General features: G+C 39.3%; 1 non-coding gene across 1 annotated transcript; it reads left to right on the forward strand.

The window, feature by feature from the left end:
- Positions 1–11692: 11692 nt before the first annotated feature.
- On the forward strand, positions 11693–11799 carry LOC128560522 (U6 spliceosomal RNA). Its single transcript, XR_008373020.1, has one exon. It is a non-coding gene; the product is annotated as a U6 spliceosomal RNA (small nuclear RNA).
- Positions 11800–14617: the final 2818 nt, after the last annotated feature.

Consider the following 14617-nt stretch of genomic DNA (forward strand, 5'->3'; position numbering starts at 1 on the left):
CATGAGTAGATTAACAAAATGTGGTATATGTATACCATGGAGTACTACTCCGCCATACAAAAGGATGAATTAATGTCTTTTGCACAATTTGGAAGAAAATGGAGACCATTATCCTAAGTGAAGTAGCTAAAGAATGGAAAAACAAACACTACATGTACTCTCTAATAAATTGGTACTAACAGATTGGCACACAAATGCACAGAGAGAAATAAAAGTCATTGGAAATTCAGCATGGGGGAAGGAGAGGGTACCACCTAGAGGGTACAATGAACATTATTCAGGATATGGGCATATTCATATCACTGATTCAAGCTATGTATCAAAAACATCTGTACCAGCTAGGTGCGGTATTTCACTCCTGTAATCCTAGCACTCCTGGAGGCCAAGGTGGGAGGATTGCTTGAACTCAGGACTGCTAGAACAGCCTGAGCAAGAGTAAGACCCTGTCTCCACTAAAAATAGAAAAATTAGCCAGGCATGGTAGTTCACGCTACTAGGGAGGCTAAAGCAAGAGGATTGCTTAAGCCCAGGAATTTTAAATTTATGTGAGCTATGATACCACTGCACTCTAGCCCAGGGAGACAAAGTGAGACTCTATCTCAAAAAAAAAGTAAATAAATAAAAAATAAGAAAATTTAAAAAAATCTTTATCCTCATATTTTTAAATTAAATAATTAAATGAAATTAAAGCAAAAATTAACATAATTAGATACAGAACAATAATAGCTAAATTTACCAAAAGCAGAAACTGGTTATCTAACTATGTCAATGAATTTGATAAAATTCAAGGAAGACTGATACAGAAAATAAGGAGAGAAAACAGAGAAGGCAAAAAATGACAATGTCAGGAATGGGTGTAGCATATCACTACTAAACTCAGAGAGGAGAGAGAAAATATGGAATGATATGAGCAACTCTAGGCCATGGACCTGAAAATGTAGGTGGGACAGCCCAATTCCTTTTGCATCACAACTTACTAAAACTCACTAAAAAAGAAATAAGATAACCTGGAGATACACAGATATCTAGATTGACAGATAAATAGATAGATAGGTGCTTCTCAACTGATGGTGGAGTTACAGGCTGATAACCCATTGTGAGTTGAAAGTATCTTAAGTCAAAAATACATTTAAGGGCGGCGCCTGTGGCTCAGTGAGTAGGGCGCCGGCCCCATATGCCGAGGGTGGCGGGTTCAAACCCAGCCCCGGCCAAACTGCAACAAAAAATAGCCGGGCGTTGTGGCAGGCGCCTGTAGGCCCAGCTGCTTGGGAGGCTGAGGCAAGAGAATCGCGTAAGCCCAAGAGTTAGAGGTTGCTGTGAGCCGTGTGACGCCACGGCACTCTACACAGTGAGACTCTGTCTCTACAAAAAAAAAAAAGTACATTTAATACACTGAACCTAACAGGTATTATAGCTTAGATTAGCCTACTTTAACTATGCTCAGATCACAAATCATCTCAAACAAAGCCTATTTTATGAAACATTTTGAATATCCAAGGAATTTATTTAATACTATGCTGAAAATGAAAAACAGAATTATTGTATAAATATTTGAAGTGTAGTTTCTACTGAATCACTTTCTTACCTCAGTGAAGTCAAAATATTGTAAATTGAACCGTCCTAAGTCGGGTACCATCTGTATTCTATTTATTGCTGGTGTAAGTTGAACATTGTACAGCCATTTTGGAAAGTAGTCTGGGAGTTTCCTACAAAGACAAACATTTACTTACCATGTGATCCAACAATCTCTCATCATGTTTACTCAAGAGGATAAAATGTTAGATTGACACAAAAAGTCCACATTAAAGTTTATAGTAGCTTCATTCACAATTGACAAAATGTGGAAACGTCTTGGATATTCTTCAATAGAGAAATAAAGAAGATGCATGCATTCACACCGTGAATGCTAGCACTGGAACAGCAAAACTACTCTAGTCATCAAGATTGATGAAACAAATTAGTTTCATAGTAGGGCTGAGTACATTGGGTACTTTTTCTTCCATTCTTGAGATACTTTAATAAGAAGAATATGTTCCAGCTCCATCCATGTAAACGTGAAAGAGGTAAAGTCCTTCTATGAAACTAATTTGGGGCTCTCACATGAAAGCTATAACCCAGTTACAACCTAACAATAGGGGGAAGTGGGAAGGGGGGGTAGAGGGAGGGGGATAGGTGGGATCACACCTGTGGTGCATCTTACAGGGGTATTTGCGAAACTTGGTAAATGTAGAATGTAAATGTTTTGGCACAGTAACTGAGATAATGCCGGAAAGGCTATGTTAACCATTGTGATAAAAATGTGTCAAATGGTCTATGAAGCGAGTGTATGATGCCCCATGATCATATCAATGTATACAGTTATGATTTAATAAAAAATAAATAAATAAATAAAATAAAAAAAAAGATTGATGAAACAACATGGATGAATCTTAATTCACCTTGCCAGATCTGAAATTTCACATACTGGGAACTTAATGGTCTCTCCTTGCAGCAGCCATGGGAGTCATTGTGATAAAACACAAATATAGTCCAGAAAGAAGGAGGGCAGAGGAAAAAGGGAGGATGGGAGGTGGGAGGCCAAGTGGAGGAAGGGCATTCCATGGGCTCTTGCCTAATGCACACATTGAAAGGGTACATTTCAAAGCAACTAAGATTAAATTATCAATGTCTTACCACAAAAAATAAGTAAGTGAGGTGATGGTTATGTTAATCAGTATGTGTAAGAGGGTAAATGGCGAGCATTTTTTTTTTTATGACACTGTAGAGGTAAACATTTACACATCCTGCTAGATTCAACAATTATACCTCTAAGGAGTAATACCTTAGAGAAATTCTTGAACATGTTTATTAAGCGATGTCTATAGGGCCGGGCGTGGTGGCTCACGCCTGTAGTCCCAACACTGTGGGAGGCCCAGGCGGGTGGATTGTCTGAGTTCAGAGGTTCAAGACCAGTATGAGCAGCAGTGAGCCACAGTAATATCCCATCTCTACTAACAACATCAAAAACAGCCAGCACTGCCAGAGGAAGAAGAAAATCAACAAAAAAGGAGTACTTCAAACAAAGAAGAATGAACAAGCAAACTGAAATTAAAAATTTAAATAAAAAAAAGAGATGTCTATAGAATACTAATAGCAGTAGAACTTAAAATAGCAAACATAGAACAACAAAATTAAGCAAAAACTGAAGACAGTGTGAATATCTTCAATTGATCAAACCTTCAAAGAACAGCTGGTACCTATATTGGAGAATCTATTCCAAAAACATTAAGAAAGAAGGAATCCTCCTCACTTCCTTCTGTGAAACAAATATCATGCTTATGCCAAAGCCAGGAAAGAATACAACAAAAAAGAAAACCACAGACAAATATATTTAATTAATATACATGCAAAAATACCCAATAAAATCATAGCAAGCAGAATTCAGCTACACATCAAAAAAATAATTCATCATGACCAAATGGGTTTCATCTCAGGAATACAAGATTGGTTCAACATACACAAATCTATAAATATAATTCACCACATAAACAAAAATATAAACCTCTCAATAGATGCAGAAAAAGCATCTGACAAAATTCAACACTCTTTTTTTGGATAAAAAATGCTTAAGAAAGCATTTTGGCACAGATGAAACATTTCTAAAACTGATACAAGCTATCTAAAACAAAGCCGCATCCAATGTCATAATGATTGGAGAAAGACTGAAAATGTTTCCACCTACAACAGGAACCAGGAAAGACTGTCCATTGTCACCATTACTATTCAACATACTGCTACATTCTACCCAAAGCAATTCAACATAAGGTGGATATCAAAGGAGTCCACATGGAGATAGAAAAGGTCAAAATATCACTCTTGGTATATAAAATAATCTTTTATCTAGAAAATCAGAAATATTCAACCACAAGACTCTTGGAACTGATAAAGACATACAATGATGTCTTTGGATATAAAATTAATGTACACAAATCAGTAGCCTTCATATACACTAACTACAGTCAAGCCCAGAAGCATATCAAAGACACAATACCCTTCACTGTAGCATCAAAGAAAATGAAATATCTTGGAATATATCTAACAAAGGATGTGAAGGATCTCTAGAGGGAGAACTAGGAAACTCTGAGAAAAGAAATTGCAGAGGATGTCAACCAATAACATATCATGTGCATGAATCAAAAGAATCAACATTGTTAAAGTGTCTATATTACCCAAAGTCATCTACAGAGTCAATCCAGTTCCTATTAAATTACCTCGCATATCTCAAAAAAAAAAAGCTATACAATTAACATGGAATCAGAAAAAACCTGAATAGCTGATGTGATTCAATGAAATAAGAACAAATCTGGAGGCATTACTTTACCAGACTTCAGATTATACATCAAGTGATCAAAGCAGCATGTTATTGGCATAAAAAATGGAAACATAGACCTATGGAACAGAATAGAAAATCTAGACATGAAACTACACTCATATTGCCATCTGATCTTTGACAAAGCCAACAAAAATTTACAGTGGGAAAATATTCTCTATTTAAAAAATGGTGTTGGCGCTCAGCTCCCGTAGCTCAGTGGTTAGGGTGCCAGCCACATATACCAGGGCTGGTGGGTTCAAACCCAACCCGGGCCTGCTAAACAACAATGACAACAACACTAAAATAGCCAGGTGTTGTGGCAGGCACCTGAGGTCCCAGCTACTTGGGAAATTGAGGCAAGAGAATTGCTTAATCCCAGGAGTTTGAAGTTGCTGTGAGTTGTGATGCCATAGCACTCCACTGAGGGAAAGAAAGAAAGGAAAGGAAGGTAGGGAGGGAGGGAGGAAGGAAGGAAGGAAGGAAGAAAGAAAGAAAGAGAAAAAAATGGTGTAGGAAGAACCAATAAGCCACATGTAAAAGTCTGAAATTGGACCACCCTTGTCACCATTTACAAAAATTAATTCTCAATGGATAAAAGATTTAAATCTAATACATAACCTATAAAAAATCTAGAAGAAAATGTGGGCGAAGCTCTTAATATTATCATAGTGAAAGATTTATAAAGAAGATTCCACTGGCAATTGTAACAACAACAAAAATAAATAAATGAGATTTCATCAAGTTAAGAGTTTCTGCCCAGCATAGGACACAATCAACAAAGCAAAAAGACAACCTACAGAACGGGAGAAGATATCTGCATGCTACTAATCTGACAAAAGACTGATAACCATGATCTACAAAGAACTCAAGCAAGTCAACAAGAAAAAAGTCAAACCAAAAAGTAGGCAAGAGATATGAACAGGAAACTTTCTCAGGAAGATAGACTAAGATAGTTATATGGCACACCACCAGGCTGTGGGTCACAGCTACAAATCAAACTTTAACCTTACAAATACAAACTATGAGAGGGAACGGAAGGGAGTGGGAGGATGGGTGAAGGGAGAGTAATTGGTGGGACCACACCTACGGTGCATCTTACAAGGGTACATGTGAAATTTACTAGGTATAGAATGTAAATTTCTTAACATAATAACTAAGAAAATGCCATGAAGGCTAATGATGAAAACATTTCAAATTGTATATAAAACCAGAACATTGTACCCCATAATTGTATTAATGTACACAGCTATGATTTAATAAAAATTTTTTTAAAAAGCTATAAAAAATAAAAAAAAAAAACCTATGGAATCTAACTATTTGTACCCCCACAGTATTCTGAAATTTATTTTAAAAAGAGTTAAAAAATCTAAACATGTTTAGGGCTGTTTAAGGACGTTTTAAACTCCCAGGAAAGGGTGGACGTAAGAGAAGAGAAGGCAAGGGAGAGAAGGGTGAAGCATGATAGCCCCTTGTCTAAACTAGACTAAACAGAGACTTGCCTTAATTTGCCTCCTGTCCTGGCCCTGTTATCCATAAATAGATACAGTAAATTAACTAAAGGAAAAAGAAGAGTCATCAAGGGAGCCCCATGCAATTGGACATTAATGATGTCAGTTTCCCTGTGCAGAACCTTGTGTCCTAAATAAATCATGTTTGGAAAATTGTTGAGAAACTACAGGACTCACAACTTCAGACGTTTTAAAGTCCTATGATTACTTAAAATAGGCCAATTTCTTGAGATGTTCTTGAGATGTGCTAAAGATTGTAGGTTTCAGAATTCTTGGTGAGCAGAGCCATATGATGACCCTAGGTTGGAGCTGACCTAAAGTACACTCTGTCCATGGTGTCTTGGAGTTGAAAAAAGTTCTGGTATTTGAAATATACAATGTGGCAAATATACAATTATTTGCCACATTTCATCAACATTTTAATGTTAGCTTATAAAATTTTACATTGACTCATTCTTTACAACAGAAAAAAATTATTTTGGTTGTGATTTCACTTGAAATTAAGTGACTCAATAGTCTATAATTACTAGCATAGACTCTATGACATATAGCTTTGATTTGGTCTCCACTTGAAGCTCACCAGTGTGGGGGAAATGGAGGAAATAATAGTATTTATCCCATGGGCCTGCAGTCAGGATTCGATGGTTTAATATTTTTAAATTGCCTGAATAGTCCCTAGGATATAGTAGGTCCTATGTAAATGTTTATTGCAAATAAAGTAAAGTGGAATAATTTTTAAAATATTCTGCAGAATGACATAAGTAAACTTATGATGGTTACAAGCCAGTTTTTTACATAGGTTAATTATGCAGGGAACTGGTTCACAAATTTTCCCAGTCTCATTCTAAATATCCACAGGAAAAGACCTCATTGACAACAGCCATAGAGAAATGAAATGCCTAGGCATTAACTCTAAAAGAAATGTGCAAAACCTATCAATATGACTGTAGTCTTGTTTCTGTTAAAAGTAATGTCTGATATTCTGAAGAAGAGATCCCACATCATGAAAAGGTCATTTCTATCCAGCTTAATTGTCATATTTAACACACTAACACGATCTCAGTAACAACAACAAAAATGGAAAACTCATTTTCAATTTAATTAAGAGAAACAAAGCCAGAAGATATAGAAGTTTGAAAACCAAATGAGAGTTATAAAATATTATCAGATAGAAAAAATATATAAAGATGAGCATTGAAACAGATTAACATGCACACATGAAAAGGCCTATGAGCAGAGGTCTAGAAATAGAAATGCACATATGAAAATTCAGTAGGTGGCAAAGTCAGTGTCTCAGACCAGAGGGGATAAATATCAACTTCTTAGATGTGGTGCCTGCAGCCACCAGCATATAGCAGACAGGTTGGCAGCACAGGCCCTCACACTTCCAGGGGCAATAGCACTCCTGCAACGGAAGGTCACAGCCATGGCCCACATCCACTTAGTCCTCCCACCGCAGGTTCTACTGTTGCAGGAGCCGCCAAGCTTGCATGTCTAAGGTAGGCTCCCCAAACACCCTCCTCTGGGCCATGCTCCAGCAGCCAAGCACTCTGACTTGGGGAGCTCACTGAGTAGGGACAACTCACTTTCCTGTGAAATCCCAAAGCAAGCTCTAGAGCTCTGAGGCAGGGAACTCTGGGACCCCTGCCTCAGAACATGTACAGGAGGAGGGCTCAGGCACCACATGCAGGGAGCAAAAGAGTCCTGGCTCTGAGCAGGACCATCCCTGGTACACACACATGGTCAACTTTCCTTCTAGGGTTCTCTTCATGGAGGAAACATCCATCACGTTTTTAAGCTTGGTCTCTGAGAAGAGGAGCACTTGGAGTTAGAAATCTCAGAAAAAAACGTTTCTTCAGGTTCAGATACTGTTTCAGATTGAGACCTGTACTCTATTTTCTAGAAATAACAAAATAATGACCTCTGGTTATGCAAAAGCAAGAAGCAGGCCAAACTGGAAGACAGAGAGCTTGAACTTTAGTGATTCTGAGATCTAAGCCCTTGGACAGAACAATGCAATGCTACTTCTCCTTAAAAGCAGAGTTGTAGCTCTGCAGCTTGCTTCCCTTCAGAAATTGTTGTGTTTCTAAATGTTTTTAACTGGAAAGTCCCTGAAATTTTTTTTCCCGAGATTATTTCAGTAGGTGTCTTAGTGTGTTTGAGCTACTTGTAACAAATATCACAGCATGGGTGGTTTAAACAACAGACAGTTGTGGAGGCTGAAAGCCCAAGATGAGGGTTGTTGGTCAAGGCTTTCATCCTGGTTTGCAAGCGGACTCCTGGCTCTATCCTCACATGGCAGAGAAAGAGAGAGAGATAGAGAAAAAGAGAGAGAGAGCACATTGGTCTTTTCTCTTCTTACAAGCCCACTAACCCCATCAGGGCACCCTGGAGGCTGCACCTCCTGAACACCACCTCCTAACCTTAATCTTCTCTCAAGTCCCCGTCCCTGCCTCCAGATACCACTGCATCAGGGGTTAGGGCTTCAGTGCATAAATTCTGGGGGTGGGGGCACAAACATTCACTCAACAGCCTTAGGACACAGAAGATTGGGAGCAGGAACAAGAAAAATGTAGCACGCAAGAGCAAATCTCCTCCCTGTGAAACTTGACCATGAGGTGTCCATGATGTCCTCTGGGTGTACTTGTGCTACTGCAACTGGAGACTGAGACAAGAGCACACCGCAAGGTGCAGCAGGCCTCCTCCGAATCCTAGGGAAGAGCATGGGGTTTGGACAGAGATTTAAAAGGGGAAAATCCCTAAAATAAGGGGGAGAGAGAGGTTCTCTTTCTCTAGACCTGAAGTTTTTAGAGTCTCGTATTTTGAGTATTTCTTCAGGGAAGGAAAGCTGGTCTCTGTTTCCCAACACAGGCCAAATTCTGGGATTACAAATGTGTGCTGTAAGAACAGTGTGATGCTGAAAAGGATGGTAATTGATCTTGGCTTCTCAGCTAGAATTTCTAGCTGAGCCCTTACTGGGAGTAGTTGGCCCATTCCCAGCTGCCAGGGTCCCTGGTGGAACTGAAAGGCAGCCAACACTTCCCTGGGAATGGCAGTAGGGTGAGGGCAGTGCCCTGGGTCAGCAAGGCAGGCCACACCTGTGCACAGTAGCTCCTGGAGAACCCTTAAGATCTCAAGGAGGCCACAGACAAGTATCTGACCACCCCAATGCCAGATCCCCAGGTCCTGAATCCCGGACATCATACATCAAATAAGGAAAAATCTTTCATTTTCATCTTTACCGCATTTGCTTTTCTTTACAGGAGGACTTTAGCTCAGAACGCCTGAGACACATTTGCTAATATATAAATTCTCATTATGTATGAAGTCCTTCCACAAGAGTCTGGGTCTTCAAAGTCTGTGTGCCTTGGAGTTGGACAGAATTGTAGATAAAAGATCCAGAATTTTCTAATTATAGAATTGTCACTCTTTCAATATTCAGACTTCCTTAAGATTCTGCATGATCTAACTTGATAATAATTTAGAACCTTGGACCTTAGGAGAAGAAAATTGCATATTTTTGTAATAAGGACTGAGGAGGCATTGAATATTATTGCTTAATGTTTTGTGCAAAGCAATAATTGAGAAAAAGTACACATGCAGAAAAAATTACAGGAGAGAAGATCAAGACATTTGTTACAGAATGGTGCAGGTTTGGAATATGCAGTGCTCACAGGGAAAGGAAACTCATGTGGAATTGGTGTGTGTAAATGAAGGCTCAGAGAGGGGGGATTAAAGTTTGGGATTATAGGCCTAGCTAGATTGTAGGTGGTCAATATACATAGGTCAAATAAATAAAACACTGAAAATAAATGTACCTCTGGAAGAAACATCTTTGTAACAGGGAGACTAATACTGAATCAGGGACGAAATACCTATGTCTTTTATAAATGTGTACATAGGAAACTAGACAATTAAACATAATTTTATTATGTGCCTTAATTTTATTATGTGGGTTTGAATTTTTCTGGGCCCCTTATGAGTTGTGAAAGATGGTACGACATTTTTCATCTTTTCTAAGCTTCTCTGCATTTTATGAGAAACTAGTAAATGGCCCCTGCCTCACAGCCTATGAGGATTCAGTGCTCTGATCTGTGCACAGGGCTAGTCACGTGGCGGGAAAGCGTTCCTGTCCTTACCATCGTCATCCATCTCATCCTCACCAGCATGGCCAACACTGGGCATCGCTTGAGGACTCAGGTCTTCCCAGGGTTGGGAATTCAACCCAAATAAAATATTACCAACCCAGACGTGAATACTAGATGTGGTTTTCAGTTTTAAACCGTGATATTAGCATGCAATTGGAAAAGTTCTCTTAAAGTATTTTAAGAAGGATAAATAATAACACCTACAGAAAAAAAAATTTCTAAATGGGAATTTCATTCATCTAAGTTCAACTCAGAAAACAAATTCTTCCACTTGCTTTTGGTGTTAGCATTTCCCAGTCATTCTAGCTGCAGTTCCTGATGCCAAAACCCACATCAAAGCAGACAGAGCCGAAAGCAGAGGCCTGCAGGAAATAGGAGCAGTTCTGGGTCAGCTCTTTCCAGGGCTGCAGCCCTTCTTGTTAACATTCACAGCATATTTCTTAGAACAGACATTCAATTAGAATATGGAGTCCAGACAATGGAAAATGAAATAAATTTTCACTGCCTGTCATTATTTAAGGATCACGAGACTGTCAGACTGCGGATGGTTTCCTCAAATGTAACCTGTGATCGCTGTGTTGGAGGATTCTTTCTTTGGGAGCTCAGTGAGAAAAGGCTTCTTCAGTGTGAGGAAATCAACACTTTAGGCCCTGAAATAAACTTACCAGTGTCTATATCTTCATATTCTTTCCAGTTGTAACATAAGCTGCTAAACGGAATTTCTTTTGTTAAAAATGGGCTCTTGAGGGTGGTGCCTGTGGCTCAAAGGAGTAGGGCACCGGCCCCATATGCCAGAGGTGGCAGATTCAAACCCAGCCCCGGCCAAAAACTGCAAAAAAAAAAAGGCTCTTAGAGATTTTTGTATAAATATAATTATTTAAGTCTATATTGAAGGACATGAAGGAGACATGATCTATACACTAAGCCACAAACCTTGCACATTGCAGACCTACTGCTATTGGAGGTAGCTACCCGCAAGCAGGCTGCCTGTGTGGGCTGGGCCTGCACAGAACCCAGCATGAAATAGCCAACGTTGGGCACTTGGGAGATAAGAGCTCCTGAAATTGGCTGACTCCTTTTGAGTTACTTAAGGTACTACATAAATGAACTTCAAGACTGATGGAATGTTTAAAGAGCTATAGAAGAAATCAGAGCTTAAAAATATGTCATCACTTTTATACACAATGGAATGAGAATGATACAATTACTCAAATCAAACCAATATAAAAGAAAAAGACTCCCTGGGAAAAAAGCAAGCGTCCCACGTATTCAGCACTAATCTGAAAGCAATAGTAGATTAACGACTACAGGCCTGCAGGACACAAAAACACAATTGAATTCAGGAAGTGGAGAGAGGGTTCAGTAAGTCCCCAGCTATTGGGTACAATGTAGGGGTATATGGTACACTTCCTGGGGGAAGGACTCAACTTTGGCCTTTGGACTTTACAACTCAGACTTTAGGCTTTACTTGTCAGATGCAAACAATGTAACCCAATGGTATTACCCTTATATTAACCTAAAAAAGAAAAAAGGAAAAGGTTCCGTGGGCTTACGCTACTATTCACACGTCTGCTCACTCATTCAGTGACTGATTCATTCATTATACATTTTTCCCAGCAGCTGTATTACCTAAACAGCCCTTTAAAAGGCTCAAAAGACAAAGAGATTAAAAATAAATAAGAAAAGTGCTTGCTTGGGCAACACATATACTAAAATTGGAACGATACAGAGAAGATTAGCATGGCCCCCACGCAAGGATGACACACAAATTGGTGAAGTGATCCATATTTAAACTAATAATAATAATACATAAATAAATAAGAAAATACTAGATCATTTGTGCCGAGAAGGGATGAGTGTGAATATTTAAATCCTGGGTTAATATATGTCAGGCCAAAGTACAGAGGGGACAATGGTTATCTCTCCTCCATCCCCTGCCTTTAAGAAACGGGCATGGCCCCACACACAGGAGAAACAACATCCACACTCCCTGTTCCTTTGCACCACTAGATTCTGGGTGGCAGGTGATGATGGGTGGCCTCTCTCCCTTGCGCTCCTGCCCTGTGTTTAGGCTGTATTTATGTTGTGCTGCAGCTATGATACTGTCCATACAGACTAAACCCTGACGGTTCTTATCCTTGCTGTGATAACAGGAAGCGGAGGTGGGGCAGGTGTCAGGACTGGTCCACCCAGAGCTATACTCTCCAGTGCAAAGTCACCCATCTCACCAGCACTTGAAACACGGCTTCCTCAATTGAGATGAACTCTACGTTCAAACCACATGCCAGAGTCCAAGGAGTGGGTGCTGGAAGAGCCAAGTATTTCTCTTAATGCTGATCATATGTTGAAATTATAATACATTGAATAGATTAGATTAAATAAAAGCATGATAAACATTAATGTCGCTTGTTTATTTTTACTTTTTTAAACGTGGCTACTAAAAAATGTATAGTTCTATAGGAAGTTGTAATATTTTTCCAGTAAACACTGAGCTGGAGACAGAGGTTGAGATGTAAACCAAACTGCTTTTGTCTCTGAGGTCCACCACATGAAATACCGTGTCAGTCTTATCCTCAGCCAGGTGTTCCGGGCTGGAGGCTGCCTGTCAGTGGCAGCAGGGACTCCCTGACTGCTTCTGCTTGCCCAATTGGGCATGTGTCATCTCTCCCTGTGGCTTTTTCTTAAGAAAAAAGGGACTGCTCACAGGTCTCTGCATACTGCCACTCTTGAATCTGTGTGTCCTGGATTGGAGTCACAACACAACCTGGGTTGGAGAACTGTTCTTTTCTGAACGAATTTGAGGCTGGTGAATGTCAAGGCTGATAAACTCAGGCAAGGCCTCTTAAACAAACACCTGCATACCTGTAATGGCTGCTTATGAATGGGGGCCTGGCCTGGGGCTAAGGGACGCTCTTCCCAGCCACCCAGCCATTGAAGAAGGGACCCGGCTGGGGTAAAGGACATGCTGTACCACTTGCGTGCTACACTATCTCAGCTTGCGCCTTATGTAATGATACTTGTCAGTTACTTCATTGTTTCCCACCTTCACGGACAATCAATTCTTCACTCTCTGAGCAACAAATTTCCTGTCTTTAAAATAGGCAGCACTCTATTTGATTCCAAGTGTCTATGTCTATTTTTCTGCCAGTACTATGCTGTCTTGACCACTATGGCTTTGTAGTACAGACTAAAATCTGGTATGCTGATGCCCCCAGCTTTATTTTTATTACTAAGAACTGCCTTAGCTATACGGGTTTTATTCTGGTTCCATACAAAATGCTGAATCATTTTTTCCAAATCTTGAAAGTACAATGTTGGTATTTTGATAGGAATGGCATTGAATAGGTAGATTGCTTTGGGAAATATAGACATTTTAAAAATGTTATTCTGCCCATCCATGAGCATGGTGTGTTCTTCCATTTGTTAATATCCTCTGCTATTTCCTTTCTGAGGATTTCATAATTTTCTTTATAGAGGTCCTTCACCTCCTTTGTTAGTTATATTCCTGGGTATTTCATTTTCTTTGAAACTATGGTGAAAGGAGCTGTGTCCTTAATAAGCTTCTCATCTTGACTGTTATTGGTGTATACAAAGGCTACTGACTTGTGGACATTGATTTTATATCCTGAAACATTACTGTATTTTTTGATGACTTCTAGGAGTCTTGTGGTTGAATCTTTGGGATTCTCTAAGTATAAGATCATGTCATCAGCAAAGAAGGAGAGTTTGACCTCCTCCGCTTCCAATTGGATTCCCTTTATTTCCTTGTCTTGCCTAATTGTGTTGGCTACAACTTCCAACACTATGTTGAATAGTAAAGGTGACAGAGGACAACCTTATCTGGTTCCAGTTTTAAGAGGAAAAGCTTTCAGTTTTACTCCATTCAGTAAAATACTAGCTGTGGGCTTGTCATAGATAGCTTCAATCAGTTTTAGAAATGTACCACCTTTGCCAATACTCTTCAGTGTTCTAATTAGAAAAGGATGCTGGATTTTATCAAATGCTTTTTCTGCATCTATTGAGAGGATCATGTGATCTTTATTTTTGCCTCTGTTAATATGGTGGATAACGTTTATGGACTTGCGTATGTTAAACCAGCCTTGCATCCCTGGGATAAAACCTACTTGATCATGATGTCTGACTTTTTTTGTAGATAAGCTATAATCTATTGGCTAGGATTTTGTTGAATATTTTTGCAACTATATTCATGAGTGAGATTGGTCTGAAATTCTCCTTTTTGGTTGGGTCTTTTCCTGGTTTTGGTATCAGGGTGATGTTTGCTTCATAGAATGTGTTGGGTAAGATTCCTTCTTCCTCAATTTTTTGGAATAATTTCTGCAGTACAGGAATAAGCTCTTCCTTGAAGGTTTGATAGAATTCTGGTGTGAAGCCATCTGGACCAGGGCATTTTTTGGTTGGAAGATTTTTTATTGTTTCTTTAATCTCAGTGCTTGAAATTGGTCAGTTCAGGAGCTCTATTTCTTCCTGGCTAAGTCTAGGGAGAGGGTGTGATTCCAAATTCCATTTCCTTCACATTGTCAAATTTCTGGGCATAGAGTTTCTGGTGGTATTCAGAGATGATCTCTTGTATCTCTGTGGGATCAGTTGTT

The sequence above is a fragment of the Nycticebus coucang genome, chromosome 11, assembly GCF_027406575.1.
Source record: "Nycticebus coucang isolate mNycCou1 chromosome 11, mNycCou1.pri, whole genome shotgun sequence".
NCBI classification, from domain to species: domain Eukaryota; kingdom Metazoa; phylum Chordata; class Mammalia; order Primates; family Lorisidae; genus Nycticebus; species Nycticebus coucang.